Genomic DNA, 16,428 nt, shown 5'->3' with positions numbered 1-16,428 from the left:
ACTTTGTATTTAAAGTGAACTACTACTGATTGTGCTCAAGAGCAGGGCATTCATCTCCTTTTGTATAAATCAATTATTGCACCTTCAACTGTAATGTACCCCAATATTGTACTTGTTTGTTTTTTGTATGTAATGCATCCCTGTAATGCTTTACTATTACTTGTATAGCGCTGCGTAATTTGCTGGCACTTTATAAATACCTGATATTAATAATAATAATAATAATAATAAACATTTCATGATGCCGATGAATGAAGGCTTATTACATATTTGGTAGTAGGTATGATCATGAGATGGCTTTGAAGTAATATGAAGCACATCGCCTGGAAAACATGAAGGTCAAATGTAAGAATTAGATATCATTTTATTGTGTGTGCACCTGTGAAGGAGCATTTTAAAGAGTCATTGATTATCCTTTTTAATAAAATGCTGATCTATACAGCTTTTCCTTATAAGCTAATATGTTACAACAAAAAACACTTAATAATAGGGGCTCCATTTATCAAGCAGAGGAAGCCGCATTGGCGTCCTTGCAGGGCCGGCTCACTCATGTAAGCCTACTTGTTGCAAGTTAAGAGGTGGTGGTCATCCGACTGCAGCTTCTTACCCTCTCCACCTTCTCAGACTTGCTTGTTTGGGTGATTGGCAGTCTATGCAGAGGGCAACGCTGCAAAAGAAAATATTTTTGCTTTATTAAATGTGGGCAGCGGATTTACAGAGTCTGCAACCCACCTACAGCAATCATGAGTGGATAATCTGTCAGTGATTTAATAAATGAGGCCAATGAAAAATAATTGCCCTTTATATGAATATTTTTTTTTAATGTTATTATCAACAGTACACAAGTAAGTATCCTGAACTTCATAATGATTCCCTCTTCACCCTCCACTGAGTAGTCTTCTCAATACCCCTGTGAGTGGGCCCTTTCACAGTCTGTCCAACTCGCTACCAATGTCACTGCTATAAGATTTGCAGAATTTGGACAGACAAACACATGGGGGCCGAAACAGTAGTTATAAAGTCTAAAGACCGCAGCTCCATAACTTATCCACCTGCTCTAAGGCTGCGGACATTAACCTCTTAAGGACATATGACGGAATTTTTCCGTCATAAAACAATTGAGCAAACTGAAAGCTGTGTCCTTAAAGGGTTAATCTGCCCGATCCTATACTATTGGGCTAATTGACACCCATTGCTAGTGGCCGCGAATCTACAGGGGGCGACATTGCACAAGTATTTCACAAGAACTGCTTGTGCAATGATAAATGCTGACAGCGTATGCTATTGGCATTTATCGATGTGCTGCAGACATGATCCGCTATATCATATCATGTCCTTCTGCAGTTTAATAAATCGGCCCCTAGTTACCAGGGAAATTCCACTTTATAAAAATACAATTATATACATTTGTGAAACTTATATATTAAAATATTTTAATAAGGAGAAACATTGGTTTTATCAAGAAACGTTTGTCAAGATAAAAGCTGTTCCTTTGCAGGGGAGAACATACACTGAAAGGCTAAAACCTTCCCTTTTCTATTTGGTATATAACTTCTTCCCTTCCTAAAAGATCAATTAAAATTTGTTTTATTTTCAAAACAGAATGGCTGGTGACCCATTACTTTCTAGGGACTATTGCATTAACCCAGTGTTCCACGCTGGCAAAGTCAGATTATGGTCTTTGAACAATAGACTCTATTTACAAACCTGTGAATGCAACTTCAGAGCCTTTGAAGTTCTGTCTCACTCATGTGAGCCTGTACCAAATGCTTCCTAACCATTCTTCCACCTAAGCAGGGCTGGCCCAAGATATTATGCTGCCTGGGCCTGAGAATGAAATGACTTCCCCCCAGTAGTAACACTACTGATTAGCTTATCAACCTACTAGCCAGGCCACTGGCGTTACTAAGCCTCCATGCATGCAACCAATGCTTATGCACAATTGCGCAATACGTTTGAAGGAAGCTAGGGAAGCTATTTACTTATCCCACCTTGAATGTCTCCTTGACTGGATCTGTATTTTTGTGAATGATGAGGATAATGTTGATGGGAGCCTGCAAATTCCCCCACAGAGAAAGAGGACAAGAGTGGTCTGGGTTTGACAGTGACTGACTCATTCACTGAAGTGCTGTCCCTTGTAAAGTGTTGCCTGGGTCCATTGGACCCACTTGGTCTCATGATTGAGCTGGGCCTGCATTTAAGAGCTTGTGCACTCATATGTCTAGTATGATTGACAAGATCTGATGGTGTTAGAGTATGGGGCAGGGCTGTTCAAGCAATTGCTTGTGCAATTATACATTCTAACAACAGAATCTTCCTTGCTCATTTTGGTGGTTTTACTAATTTGAATATGTTGAAATCACATGTAATGTTTTCATGTGCACATATATAGTGATGCTGTATGTCATTATATGTTTTCATTGTATTTACAAGGTTTCACCTAACTCTTATCCACTTTCTTTCCTCCTTTAATTAATTTGTTTCCTTTTTTTTACAGCAGTCAGTATTTTTCATTATGTTCACATTCTATGTAGTAGGCTTCCAAAATCCAGAACCCTCCTAAGTAAAAGTGATAATATTCATTATTCATTTTATTCACCCATAATATTGATATGTTTATTGTGACAATGTGTGTATAATCTTCATGGTCTGTTTTTCTTGTTATGGCTGCAGTGAGAGTCATGGGGTAGATTGAACAAGCAGCGGACGCTGCTTTCTACCCCCCGAAGTTTCAGGTTCGCTTGAAACTTAAAGGGACACTGAACCTAAATTTTTTCTTTAGTGATTCAGATAGAGCATGTAATTTTAAGCAACTTTCTAATTTACTCATATTATCAAATTTTCTTCGTTCTCTTGCTATCTTTATTTGAAAAAGAAGGCATCTAAGCTATTTGTTTGGTTCAGAACCCTGGAAAGCACTTGTTCATTGGTGGATTAATTTATCCACCAATCAGCAAGAACAACCCAGGTTGTTCACCAAAAATCGGCCAGCATCTAAACTTAGATTCTTGAATTTCAAATAAAGATACCAAGAGAACAAAGAAAATTTCATAATAGGAGTATGTTAGAAAGATGCTTAAAATGTCATGCTGTATCTAAATCACGAAAGAAAAAAATTGGGTTCAGTGGCCCTTTAATGATAAAAAGTACATTGTTTTACAGGTATGTATAATAATTGTATATACATTTCAAACAAAGATACCAAGAGAATGAATACAATTTGATAATAGGAGTAAATTAGAAAGTTGCTTAAAATTGCATGCTCTATCTGAATCACTAAAGAAAAAATTTGGGTTCAGTGTCCCTTTAAGTTAAGAAGCAGCAGCCTTTTAGGTGGCGGACTGCAATCATTCCGATCCAATCGGGATGATTGACACCTCCTGCTAGCGGCTGATTTTATCAAGAAATGCTGGTGCAATGTTAAATGCCGACAGCGTATACTGTCAGCATTTAGCAATGCTGGGCGGACATGATACGCTACACCAATTCATGTCTGTGAATCATGTCTGTTACAGGTGCTACTACCATGTGTTATTTATTTATTTTTATTTTCATTACAGATCCAAATATAACTGCAGTTCCTGTATTACTCTCTTTAGGGGAATTAAGCACTCCTATGTATTCAGCCTGCTTCTAATACATTTATGTGTGGCCCCTGATGCAGATATCATAAATAGAAGAAGTGCAGGACACGGCACATCTTGTACAGTATATGAAAGATGATTATGCTGATCTTAGTACTTGCATATCCCAATTCTTTGACTTTTCTGCACTTGCATTGCTTAACTCATGAACCTAAAGAAGATACTTCTAAGCCTAAACCATTCTTTACTCCTTGTTATAGGCATTCTAACCACAATAGACCACCACAGAAGAAAGCTGGATATCTCGTATTTCTGAAAAAATCCTCTTTTAGTCAAGCCTCAGTTTATTCTTCAACAAACATAGAGACAGATCTCATGCAAGACATACAGTCCTAGGGGTCAATTTATTAAATGCCGGCCGGAAATAATTCACTTTAGTGAATCATGTCTGCCCAACATCGCTAAATGCCGACGCTGTCGGCATTTAACATTGCACAAGCATTTTTGGTGAAATGCTTGTGCAGTGCCACCCCCTGCACAATCGCGGCCAATCAGCCGCTAGCAGCGGATGTCAATTATCCCAAAGGTGGTGGACAAGTTAAGGATCTCACGACCGCTGCTTTTTAACTTATGTTTCCAGCGAGCCAGAAACTTCGGGGTAGAAAGCAGCATTTGCTGCTTATTAAATCTATCCCCTAGACATTACTTGACATATTTACAAATATATGACTTAGATTTTCTTTATAGCTAAAGATACAAGAAGACTTTGTAAGGCTAGGAGAGCACTGGGTGTCACTGTGTGGCTCATACAGTATTTAGTGCTAATATATGTGAAATATGTTAAATTGCAATTGTGGGTTCACAGTGGCAGTTGGAACAAAAGTGTGCTAGGGCTCTCAAGTAGGTTAAATGTGCTATAACCCTGGTGCTTATGTATTATAGGTACCTGTGCTGTAGAAGCCTTTGAGACTCTTCATAGCAATAAGCCCTCAGATATTGATACTATTAAGTGACCTGCAAAAATAAACGCTGTCACTATATAAGTTATTAAAATGGAGCCACTATGAAAAATTTTGATTCACAACATTTTTTCATAGTAGTTCCATTATTGCAGCTTGTGTTGAGCTACTTTAAGTTTATAATGGGATATTCATGCAGCCATAATGATGACTGCTATCAGATACAAATAATTATTTTTAATCATTTTACTTCCCATACTTTTTTCCGGGACATATTTTTGATAATTTATATATACAATTACTTCTACATACTAAATATTATTATCCTTAGCACTTTATTCTATTAGTATTATAGTAGTATTATTGTATTATGATCTCTGTATTTACATAGTATTTGCAGTTTAATTACTGAAACTAATTAACTTTTTTGCCTAACTGGTTGACTGCTTTCAATGCAATAATTATATTGCCAATAATAAACCATTCATTAGTAATTATGTTGTTCTTATGCAGATTGCTATAAAAACATTGAACCTATTTCTATATAAATGTTCACAAAATTGGACAAAGTGTTGCCAGTTGGTGCCCAAAATATCACTGTAAAGAATACTTTGAATTTGAAAAACTATGAGGTTAGAAACTATAGCTATCAGGAAAAAGTACAACTAATAGTAAAACAATATTTTAATTTAATAGATATATTTTTAAGCTAAGATGTAGTTCTGCCCTTGATATTGAACTGACTAGCACGTAATGAATCTCACCCTTAAACATCAAAACAAAAATAAAAATTAGCATTTTTTTTATTCTTGTACAGAAAAAGCAGTAGGCTAGATTAACAAGTGCAGCACAATCCATAGTGCAGAGTGTGTTATGTTGCACAAAAAATAATGTTCAGTGTGGTATTATAAGAGAATGGTTAAAATGTTAAAGGGACAGTCTACTTGAAAGATTTTTTTTGTCTAAAAACATAAATAATCCTTTTAGTACCCATTCCTTAGTTTTGCATAATCAATACTGTTATATTAATACACTTTTACCTATGTGATTACCTTGTATCTAAGCCTCTGCAGACTGCCCCTTATCTCAGTTCTTTTGACATACTTGCATTTTAGCCAATCAATGCTGACTCATAAATAACTCCACGTGAGTGAGCACAATGTTATATGTGGCACACATGAACTAGCAGTTTGGAAAAACTGTCCAAATGTGATAAGGGAATAAACATCAGCATATGAGCCTACCTAGGTTTAGCTTTCAACAAAGAATACCAAGAGAACAAAGCAAATTTGATGATAAAGTGAATAAGAAATTTGTTTAAAATTGCATGCCCTATTTGAATCATGAAAGTTTCATTTTGACTAGACTGTCCCTTTAAGCATCTCAATGTGACAAAAATTTGTAGCATGCCCTATATAGTGGATAGCACAGAGGGCTATATTAGTGAGGTCATTGGGTCCATATTAAAAGTGGTGAGATACACTTGAGGGCAAACCAAAATATCATTTTAAAATGTAGTGGTTTTGAGACTGGAAGTAAAGAATTATCTCTTGCTTGTTTGCATAACCAAACATCCGGAGATTCTATGGAAATACAGGATTTACATTATATTTATAACTGATACTTAGAACAAAAAAGGTTTAATATTAAAAAAAGATGAATGTTTTGTGGAAGAATTAAAGGGACATTAAACTGCATGGTACAACTACAGTAACATGGTAACTACTCACCATGCTGTTGTTTTCCATCTTGTACCTGCAGCTCTCTTTATAGCCGTTCTTTTATTCTAACTTTATTTTATGATTTAGATAGAACATACAATTTTAAACAACTTTCCAATTTACTTCTATTATCAAATTTACTTAAAGGGACGCTCAAGTCAAAATTAAACTTTCATTATTCAAATAGAACATGCAATTTTAAGCAACTTTACAATTTATTTCCATTAACAAAATGTGCACAGTCTTTTTATATTTAAACTTTTTGAGTCCCCAGCTCCTACTGAGCATGTGCAAGAATTCACAGAATAAACATATATGCATCTGTGATTGGCTGATGGCTGTCACATGGTATGTGTATGCATTTGTGATTGGCTAATGGCTGTCGCAGGATACAGGTGAAGTGGAAATAGACATAACTTTTAAAATAGTCAGAAAAAAATCTACTACTCATTTGAAGTACCGACTAAGGGGCATATTTATCAAGCTCCGTATGGAGCTTTATGTCCCATGTTTCTGGCGAGCCTCCAGGCTCGCCAGAAACACAAGTTATGAAGCAACGGTCTAAAGACCGCTGCTCCATAACCTGTCCACCTGCTCTGAGGTGGTGGACAGACATCACCAGAAATCAACCCAATCGAATACGATCGGGTTGATTGAAACCCCCTGCTAGCGGCCAATTGGTCGTGAATCTGCAAGGGGTGGCATTGCACCAGCAGTTCACAAAAATTGCTGGTGCAATGATAAAGGTCAAAAGCATATGCTGTCGGCATTTATCGATGTGCAGCGGACATGATCTGCAATATAGGATCATGTCCGCCCGCACAATAATAAATAGGCCCCTTAGTGCTATTGCATTGTCTTGTTATCTTGCATTTGTTGATTACGAAAATCTACTGTGTTTACTGGTCTTTAAATTCTCTTGTTATCCATTGGTGAAGGAACAGCATTGCACTACTGGCAGATAGCTGAATTACAAGAGACAAATGTGTGCAGGCTCCAATTAGCAGCAGCTCCCACTGGTGTATGTGCATATTCTTTTTTAACAAGGGATACTAAGAGAACAAAGCACATTTGAAAATAGAATGAATTTAAAAGTGTCTTAAAATTAAATGCTCTATCTGAATCAAGCAAGTTTTATTTTGACTTTGCTATCCCTTTAATGTCCCTTTAAAGTGATATGGTATTTGACAAGTGGAGGAACAGAGATAAGGTCAGAGGTGTATGTGTATGTATGTATATGCATTAATGTGTATGTATGTATGTGTGTGCATTAATGTGTATGTATGTATTAATGTGCAAACATAGAGGTGAAAACTGTCACTCACTTTGCATTATGCCGACTCCAGATAGCAGCCGTTGCTTCTCTGGCTTGAGCGTGTACAGCACCTGAAAGAATCCCTGGTGCACAAACGCACATAAAAGTACAAGAGGTAATATCCAGAGGTCAGAGGAACAGAAGCATAGTAATTAAGACAGAAACAATCTTGGCTTGGGTAATGGTGTGGATAAAACTTCAAATTTATTGACAGACTCATCTAAAACTTACAATACACCGGACATGCTTAGGAAGAGAGTAGGTACAAACAAGAATGATTCCTACATCATCTGCACTCACGAAAAAGACGATCCAAGCTGGACTCCTAAGGCAAATGAAGACAAAAAGAGAGGCGCCAAGGCATAGAGCAGTATCATCTGATCACAAAGGTAAAATGAGCGTCCCTCCCCCAAATGCACAGAATACTCACAGACGTAGCGACACAAAGTGTCAATGGTAGCAAGCCGGAACTGTTAGGAGTCGCCCAGCAGACACACTGTGGCTTATTGACGTCACAGATCCTCATCCAGTCACAGTGTCGGTTCCTCCCGAACTCTCACAGCAGCAGTCTTGTAGTATAGCCAATATTATGGGCTATATTAACTGGCCTTGTCTTGTGTTCCGCCTCCTCTCCCAGCACCCATACTCATATTTTGATATAGTGTTGCAAATTCTCCTTATTCTTATTAGCTGTCCTTTGGGAATAACCCTAGTAACATGAATAGGATGGCAGGAATCAGCCCGTAATATAGTGTTACCTGTAGTATATTTTCTATAGAGTTTAGTGATCATGTTTTCCCCACCTGTAACCTGTATATACAAATACTGTCTCTTTTTTTCATTTATTTGAAATGTAAATTTTAGATTAACGTTGTTGCTATTTAACTGCTCGACAAAAGACTCCGCCTCCAGAAAGGTGCCATTCCAGATTATTATCAAATCATCAATATATCTGTCATACAGCTTAATATTACTGTAAAAGATCTTTTCATCAACAAATATATATATATATATATATATATATATATATATATATATGCCATGCCACAGATCTGGAGGTAGAATATGTGGCAAAAGAAAATGCAGAACTTCCAATATAAATTCAATTAGTTAATTTGAAAAGGTGCTTTTTAGTAAAAGATGATATTTAACAGCCTCAATTCCTAATGTGTGTGGAATGCAAGAATATAATGAACTGACATCTATTGTTAACCACTTGAAGTTACTATGCCATTAAAACTTCTCTAGTTTTTGTAATATACTTGTTGTATCTTTAATAAAACCTGGAAGGTCCTGGACATATGGCTGTAGTAAATTATCCAGCCACTCTCCAAGTTTTTCACCCAGTGACCCCTCACCTGCCGCTATGGGCCTACCTGGGGGGGAGATTTTGTCTTTTTGAATTTTAGGTACATGTCTAAAATTGGTTACTTTCGGATGTGGGTTATAGAGGTATTCACATAGAGATTTGTCTAGTATGTCTAGGTGTAAGCCCCAATCAAGTAGATTCTTAAGTTTGTGTAGGAACTGTGTAGTGTGATTTCTAGATAATCAATTGCATGTTTGTTCATCCTTGAGCTGATTCATTGCTTCATTGTAGTAGTCTCCCATATTCTGGACTACAATTGAGTCTCCCTTATCTGCAGGAGTAATTGAGATGTCTTTCCTTTGTTTAAATTCCCTTAATGCCAATCTTTGTTTATAGCTAAGATTATATTTTATTTGTTCTGAAGTAGGGACACTTATTTTCTCATGTAAGTTTACCAAATCTGTATGAGTTTTTTCCTTAAATAGCTTTATGTAGGAATTGTGTACGTGAACCGGGTAGAACAGACTTTTATTCTTCAGATGTTCATTCACTTGTTTGTGTACCTGACAATCTTCAATATCCCTACTGGATTCTCTACTGGATTCACCAAGCATTTCCACTAAAGAGTTAATTAATCTTTCATCAGTATATGTTAGGATACTTGTTGATCAAGATCTAATGCAGGTATCAGTTCATGTGGTGTGATACTCATATTGTCCAATTTTGGTGAGTCTGTGCGAATTGTAGCCTCAGCTTCCTGTTCTTAGCTGACAGTTGTGGCACCCGGTGTGGTCTTCAGCTGTTGTAGCCAATCTGCTTCAAGGTTTGATGTGTTGTGCATTCAAAGATGGTATTCTGCATACCTTGGTTGTAACGAGTGGCTATTTGAGTTACTGTTGCCTTTCTATCATCTCGAACCAGTCTGTCCATTTCCCTCTGACATCAACAAGGCATTGTCGTCCACACAACTGCTGCTCACTGGATATTTTCTCTTTTTTGGATTATTCTCTGTAAACCCTAGAGATGGTTGTGTGTGAAAATCCCAGTAGATCAGCAGTTTTTGAAATACTCAGACCAGCCTGTCTGGCACAACAACCATGCCATGTTCAAAGTCACTTAAATCCCCTTTCTTCCCCATTCTGATACTCGGTTTGAACTTCAGCATATCAGCTTCACCACGTCTAGATGCCTAAATGAGTTGCTGCCATGTGATTGGCTGATTAGCAATTTGTGTTACCAAGCAATTGAACAGGTGTACCTAATTAAGTGGCCGGTGAGTGTATGTGTATGTATTACTGTGTATGTATGTATGCATTAATGTGTATGTATATATGTGTATGCATTACTGTGTATGTATGTATGTGTATGTACAGTATGTATTTATGTATGCATGTATGCATATGTATGTATGTATGTTTATTAATTAATGTGTATGCATTATTGTGTATGTATGTATGTGTATGTATTAATGTGTAGGTATGTTTATATGTACAGGGAGTGCAGAATTAATAGGCAAATGAGTATTTTGACCACATCATCTTTATGCATGTTGTCTTACTCCAAGCTGTATAGGCTCGAAAGCCTACTACCAATTAAGCATATTAGGTGATGTGCATCTCTGTAATGAGAAGGGGTGTGGTCTAATGACATCAACACCCTATATCAGGTGTGCATAATTATTAGGCAACTTCCTTTCCTTTGGCAAAATGGGTCAAAAGAAGGACTTGACAGGCTCAGAAAAGTCAAAAGTAGTGAGATATCTTGCAGAGGGATGCAGCACTCTTAAAATTGCAAAGCTTCTGAAGCGTGATCAACGAACATTCAAGCGTTTCATTCAAAATAGTCAACAGGGTCGCAAGAAGCGTGTGGAAAAACCAAGGCGCAAAATAACTGCCCATGAACTGAGAAAAGTCAAGCGTGCAGTTGCCAAGATGCCACTTGCCACCAGTTTGGCCATATTTCAGAGCTGCAACATCACTGGAGTGCCCAAAAGCACAAGGTGTGCAATACTCAGAGACATGGCCAAGGTAAGAAAGGCTGAAAGACGACCACCACTGAACAAGACACACAAGCTGAAACGTCAAGACTGGGCCAAGAAATATCTCAAGACTGATTTTTCTAAGGTTTTATGGACTGATGAAATGAGAGTGAGTCTTGATGGGCCAGATGGATGGGCCCGTGGCTGGATTGGTAAAGGGCAGAGAGCTCCAGTCCGACTCAGACGCCAGCAAGGTGGAGGTGGAGTACTGGTTTGGGCTGGTATCATCAAAGATGAGCTTGTGGGGCCTTTTCGGGTTGAGGATGGAGTCAAGCTCAACTCCCAGTCCTACTGCCAGTTTCTGGAAGACACCTTCTTCAAGCAGTGGTACAGGAAGAAGTCTGCATCCTTCAAGAAAAACATGATTTTCATGCAGGACAATGCTCCATCACACGCGTCCAAGTACTCCACAGCGTGGCTGGCAAGAAAGGGTATAAAAGAAGAAAATCTAATGACATGGCCTCTTTGTTCACCTGATCTGAACCCCATTCAGAACCTGTGGTCCATCATCAAATGTGAGATTTACAAGGAGGGAAAACAGTACACCTCTCTGAACAGTGTCTGGGAGGCTGTGGTTGCTGCTGCACGCAATGTTGATGGTGAACAGATCAAAACACTGACAGAATCCATGGATGGCAGGCTTTTGAGTGTCCTTGCAAAGAAAGGTGGCTATATTGGTCACTGATTTGTTTTGGTTTGTTTTTGAATGTCTGAAATGTATATTTGTGAATGTTGAGATGTTATATTGGTTTCACTGGTAAAAATAAATAATTGAAATGGGTATTTATTTGTTTTTTGTTAAGTTGCCTAATAATTATGCACAGTAATAGTCACCTGCACACACAGATATCCCCCTAAAATAGCTAAAACTAAAAACAAACTAAAAACTACTTCCAAAAATATTCAGCTTTGATATTAATGAGTTTTTGGGTTCATTGAGAACATGGTTGTTGTTCAATAATAAAATTAATCCTCAAAAATACAACTTGCCTAATAATTCTGCACTCCCTGTATATACTCATTCGAATACATATGTGTTTATGTATGTATCTCAATGTTTAAGCCCTTTGCAGCCCTTTTTTAATGCAATATTTAAAAAAAAAAATGTTTTTAGCAGGCAGTGTTATTATGAGTGTAACTGTACTTTTAAATGTATTTTTGATGTGTTTTGTGCAACTTTTTTGTAATGTAATAGTTAACCAAAGCTCTGAAGTCAAGCTAACCCAACACAAGTTAAATTAGATTGTGTTCAAGCAAAGGCATTAACTTTTAACTCATAATACGCTCGTTATTTCTGTCGTGCACAAATAGCTGCAAAATACCCCATATTGCTTGCCCGGTTCAGTTACTTCCCAACTCTTAATCTAACCCTTAATTGAGCTAATAAAATTAATCCTCAAAAATACAACTTGCCTAATAATTCTGCACTCCCTGTATGTGCATGCATTAATGTGTATGTTTGTATTTATGTATGTATGTGTATGCATTAATGTTTATGTAGTTATGTATGTGTATGCATTACTGTGTATGTATGTATGTATGTGTATGCATTCATGTGTATGTATGTATATCTGTATGTATGCGTATGCATTAATGTGTATGTATGTATGTATGTATGTGTGTGTATGCATTAATGTTTATGTAGTTATGTATGTGTATGCATTACTGTGTATGTATGTATGTATGTGCATGCATTACTGGGTATGTATGTACGTACACTGTGTGCAGAATTATTAGGCAAATGAGTATTTTGACCACATCATCCTCTTTATGCATGTTGTCTTACTCCAAGCTGTATAGGCTTGAAAGCCTACTACCAATTAAGCATATTACGTGATGTGCATCTCTGTAATGAGAAGGGGTGTGGTCTAATGACATCAACACCCTATATCAGGTGTGCATAATTATTAGGCAACTTCCTTTCCTTTGGCAAATGGGTCAAAAGAAGGACTTGACAGGCTCAGAAAAGTAAAAAATAGTGAGATATCTTGCAAAGGGATGCAGCACTCTTAAAATTGCAAAGCTTCTGAAGCGTGATCATCGAACAATCAAGCGTTTCATTCAAAATAGTCAACAGGGTCGCAAGAAGCGTGTGGAAAAACCAAGGCGCAAAATAACTGCCCATGAACTGAGAAAAGTCAAGCGTGCAGCTGCCAAGATGCCACTTGCCACCAGTTTGGCCATATTTCAGAGCTGCAACATCACTGGAGTGCCCAAAAGCACAAGGTGTGCAATACTCAGAGACATGGCCAAGGTAAGAAAGGCTGAAAGACGACCACCACTGAACAAGACACACAAGCTGAAACGTCAAGACTGGGCCAAGAAATATCTCTAAACTGATTTTTCTAAGGTTTTATGGACTGATGAAATGAGAGTGAGTCTTGATGGGCCAGATGGATGGGCCCGTGGCTAGATTGGTAAAGGGCAGAGAGCTCCAGTCCGACTCAGACGCCAGCAAGGTGGAGGTGGAGTACTGGTTTGGGCTGGTATCATCAAAGATGAGCTTGTGGGGCCTTTTCGGGTTGAGGATGGAGTCAAGCTCAACTCCCAGTCCTACTGCCAGTTTCTGGAAGACACCTTCTTCAAGCAGTGGTACAGGAAGAAGTCTGCATCCTTCAAGAAAAACATGATTTTCATGCAGGACAATGCTCCATCACACGTGTCCAAGTACTCCACAGCGTGGCTGGCAAGAAAGGGTATAAAAGAAGAAAATCTAATGACATGGCCTCCTTGTTCACCTCATCTGAACCCCATTGAGAACCTGTGGTCCATCATCAAATGTGAGATTTACAAGGAGGGAAAACAGTACACCTCTCTGAACAGTGTCTGGGAGGCTGTGGTTGCTGCTGCACGCAATATTGATGGTGAACAGATCAAAACACTGACAGAATCCATGGATGGCAGGCTGTTGAGTGTCCTTGCAAAGAAAGGTGGCTATATTGGTCCCTGATTTGTTTTTGTTTTGTTTTTGAATGTCAGAAATGTATATTTGTGAATGTTGAGATGTTATATTGGTTTCACTGGTAAAAATAAATAATTGAAATGGGTATATATTTGTTTTTTGTTAAGTTGCCTAATAATTATGCACAGTAATAGTCACCTGCACACACAGATATCCCCCTAAAATAGCTATAACTAAAAACAAACTAAAAACTACTTCAAAACTATTCAGCTTTGATATTAATGAGTTTTTTGGGTTCATTGAGAACATGGTTGTTGTTCAATAATAAAATTAATCCTCAAAAATACAACTTGCCTAATAATTCTGCACTCCCTGTATATATATGCATTAATGTGTATGTATGTATGTATGTATGTGTATGCCTTACTGTGTATGTATGTATTTATGTATGTATGCATATGCATTACTGTGTATGTATTTATGTATGTATGTATGTGTATGCATTACTGTGTATGTATTTATGTATATGTATGCATGAATGTGTGTGTATGTATGTATGCATGTGTATTGATTGTAAGTTCCCACAGGAATAGTGCCCTCAATTCCCCCTGTATTTGTTTTTAAAATTTGTCTTTTATTGTATTGTTTCTCCATTGTACTTTCATCTTTGTACCCATGGGCAGCGCTGCGGAATCAGTTGGTGATTTATAAATAAATAATAATAATACTGTATATGTATGTATGTGCAATTGGGGGACATTTAGAAAATTAACCAGATGTCTGACCTCTGGTTAATTTTCTGAGCGGTAATTGCTACCGTGACCTTGTACCAATAACCAGCCACTTGTAATGGCTGGTTATTTATCATGTGCCCATATGTGGACACTCAATAAATTATTGGTCCACTTGTAACCTAACCCTATGTCCCTTAAACATGATACCATGTTAATTTCTAGTTCCACTGTTATTAGTAGACAGCAAGCAGAAGAAGTAACAACACAATGTTCCCAAAAAGCAGGCAGTCTAGATGTAGATATGAGATCACATAGTACACGTAATGGTTTACAACAAAAAAAGAATAAACATGGGAAAATCATTTATACATTCTTCAAGGCAGGTAGAAGGAATAATAGTAAGCATAATATTAGTGAACATCACAATTTATTTAATTTAAATAAAATGAAGGGAATCTCTCTGGGACAATTTCAGGAATAATATTAAAATGTATCTCTTACGTGAAAATAATAATAACAAATATGATACATGGCAACACAAATTTCCATTAAAGCCAATTACTTTGCATCAGTTTGACATTAAATGTGGGTTAGCTTTTCTTTTTGTCGTTTAAAGGGCTACTAAACCCAAAATCTTTCTTTCATGATTCAGGTAGAGAATACAAATTTAAACAACACCACCATTTACTTCTATTATTTATTTTGCTTCATTTTTTAGATATCCTTAGTTGAAGAAAAAGCAATGCACTTGGGTGAGCCAATCACACGAGGCTTCTATGTGCAGCAACCAATCAGTAGCTACTGAGCATATCTAGATATGCTTTTCAGCAAAGAATATCAAGAGAATAAAACAAATTAGATAATAGAAGTAAATTAGAAAGATGTTTAAAATTGCATTCTCTTTCTAAATCATGAAAGAAAAAATGTGGATTTCATGTCCCTTTAATGGTCACTACCAATAGGCCAAGTCTTGCAAATTCATTACCACAGCAGCTACAATTCTTGTTTCATAATAAAAAAGAAAAAGGTTGTGAAACCTATTTTTGTCGCCATGCAATAGAAACCTCCTACTGAAATACAATAAGCTTCAATTTCTACCATTAGATTGTCTCATTGCAGATTGTCATGATCATTTCATTGATTTCAAAGGATTTATAGAAAACCATTAACACAATTTAATAAAACCCTAGATTAATTTATCATGAATCAAGCTTCATTTGTATTTAGTGTAAACTTCTTATAGCTTGACTCCTGAATTTCAAATAACCATAGAAACACATTTATTTATAATATTTCTTATATGTATTTATAAACATATTTTCAAAAAAGAATATTTATCAAGTTCTGAATATCTGGTTTATCAAATCATTAACTTTAAAGGGACATGTTTATTTTCTTCAAATTTATCTTCATGACGGCTGCAATTTCCAGTGCTATTTCATCATTTTATAGATAAAAAAAAAATCTAGCAATATTGTCTGCATGCTATACATGATGCGTCATAACATGAACAGGTTAAAGGGTTTATGAAACCCAATTTTTTTCTTTCATGATTCAGGTAGAGAATACAATTTTAAACATTTACTTAAATTATCTAATTTGCTTTATTCTTTAGGTATCCTTTGTTAAAAAAAACAGCACTGCACGTGGAGGAGTCAATCACATGAGGCATCTACGTGCAGCCACCAGTCTTCAGCTACTGAACATATTTAGATATGTTTTCAACAAAGGATATCAAGAGAATGAAGCAAATTAAAAAATAGACGTAAATTACACGCTTTTTCTAAATCCTGAAAGACAAAAATTTGGTTTAATTTTTCTTTAAACTACCTAGTGAGGGCAAACTGATTTATGCATCTGGAGCCA

The sequence above is a fragment of the Bombina bombina genome, chromosome 1 (assembly GCF_027579735.1).
Source record: "Bombina bombina isolate aBomBom1 chromosome 1, aBomBom1.pri, whole genome shotgun sequence".
Taxonomy (NCBI): Eukaryota; Metazoa; Chordata; class Amphibia; order Anura; family Bombinatoridae; genus Bombina; species Bombina bombina.
The sequence above is the reverse complement of the archived record's forward strand: the minus strand, read 5'-3'. Positions refer to the sequence as shown.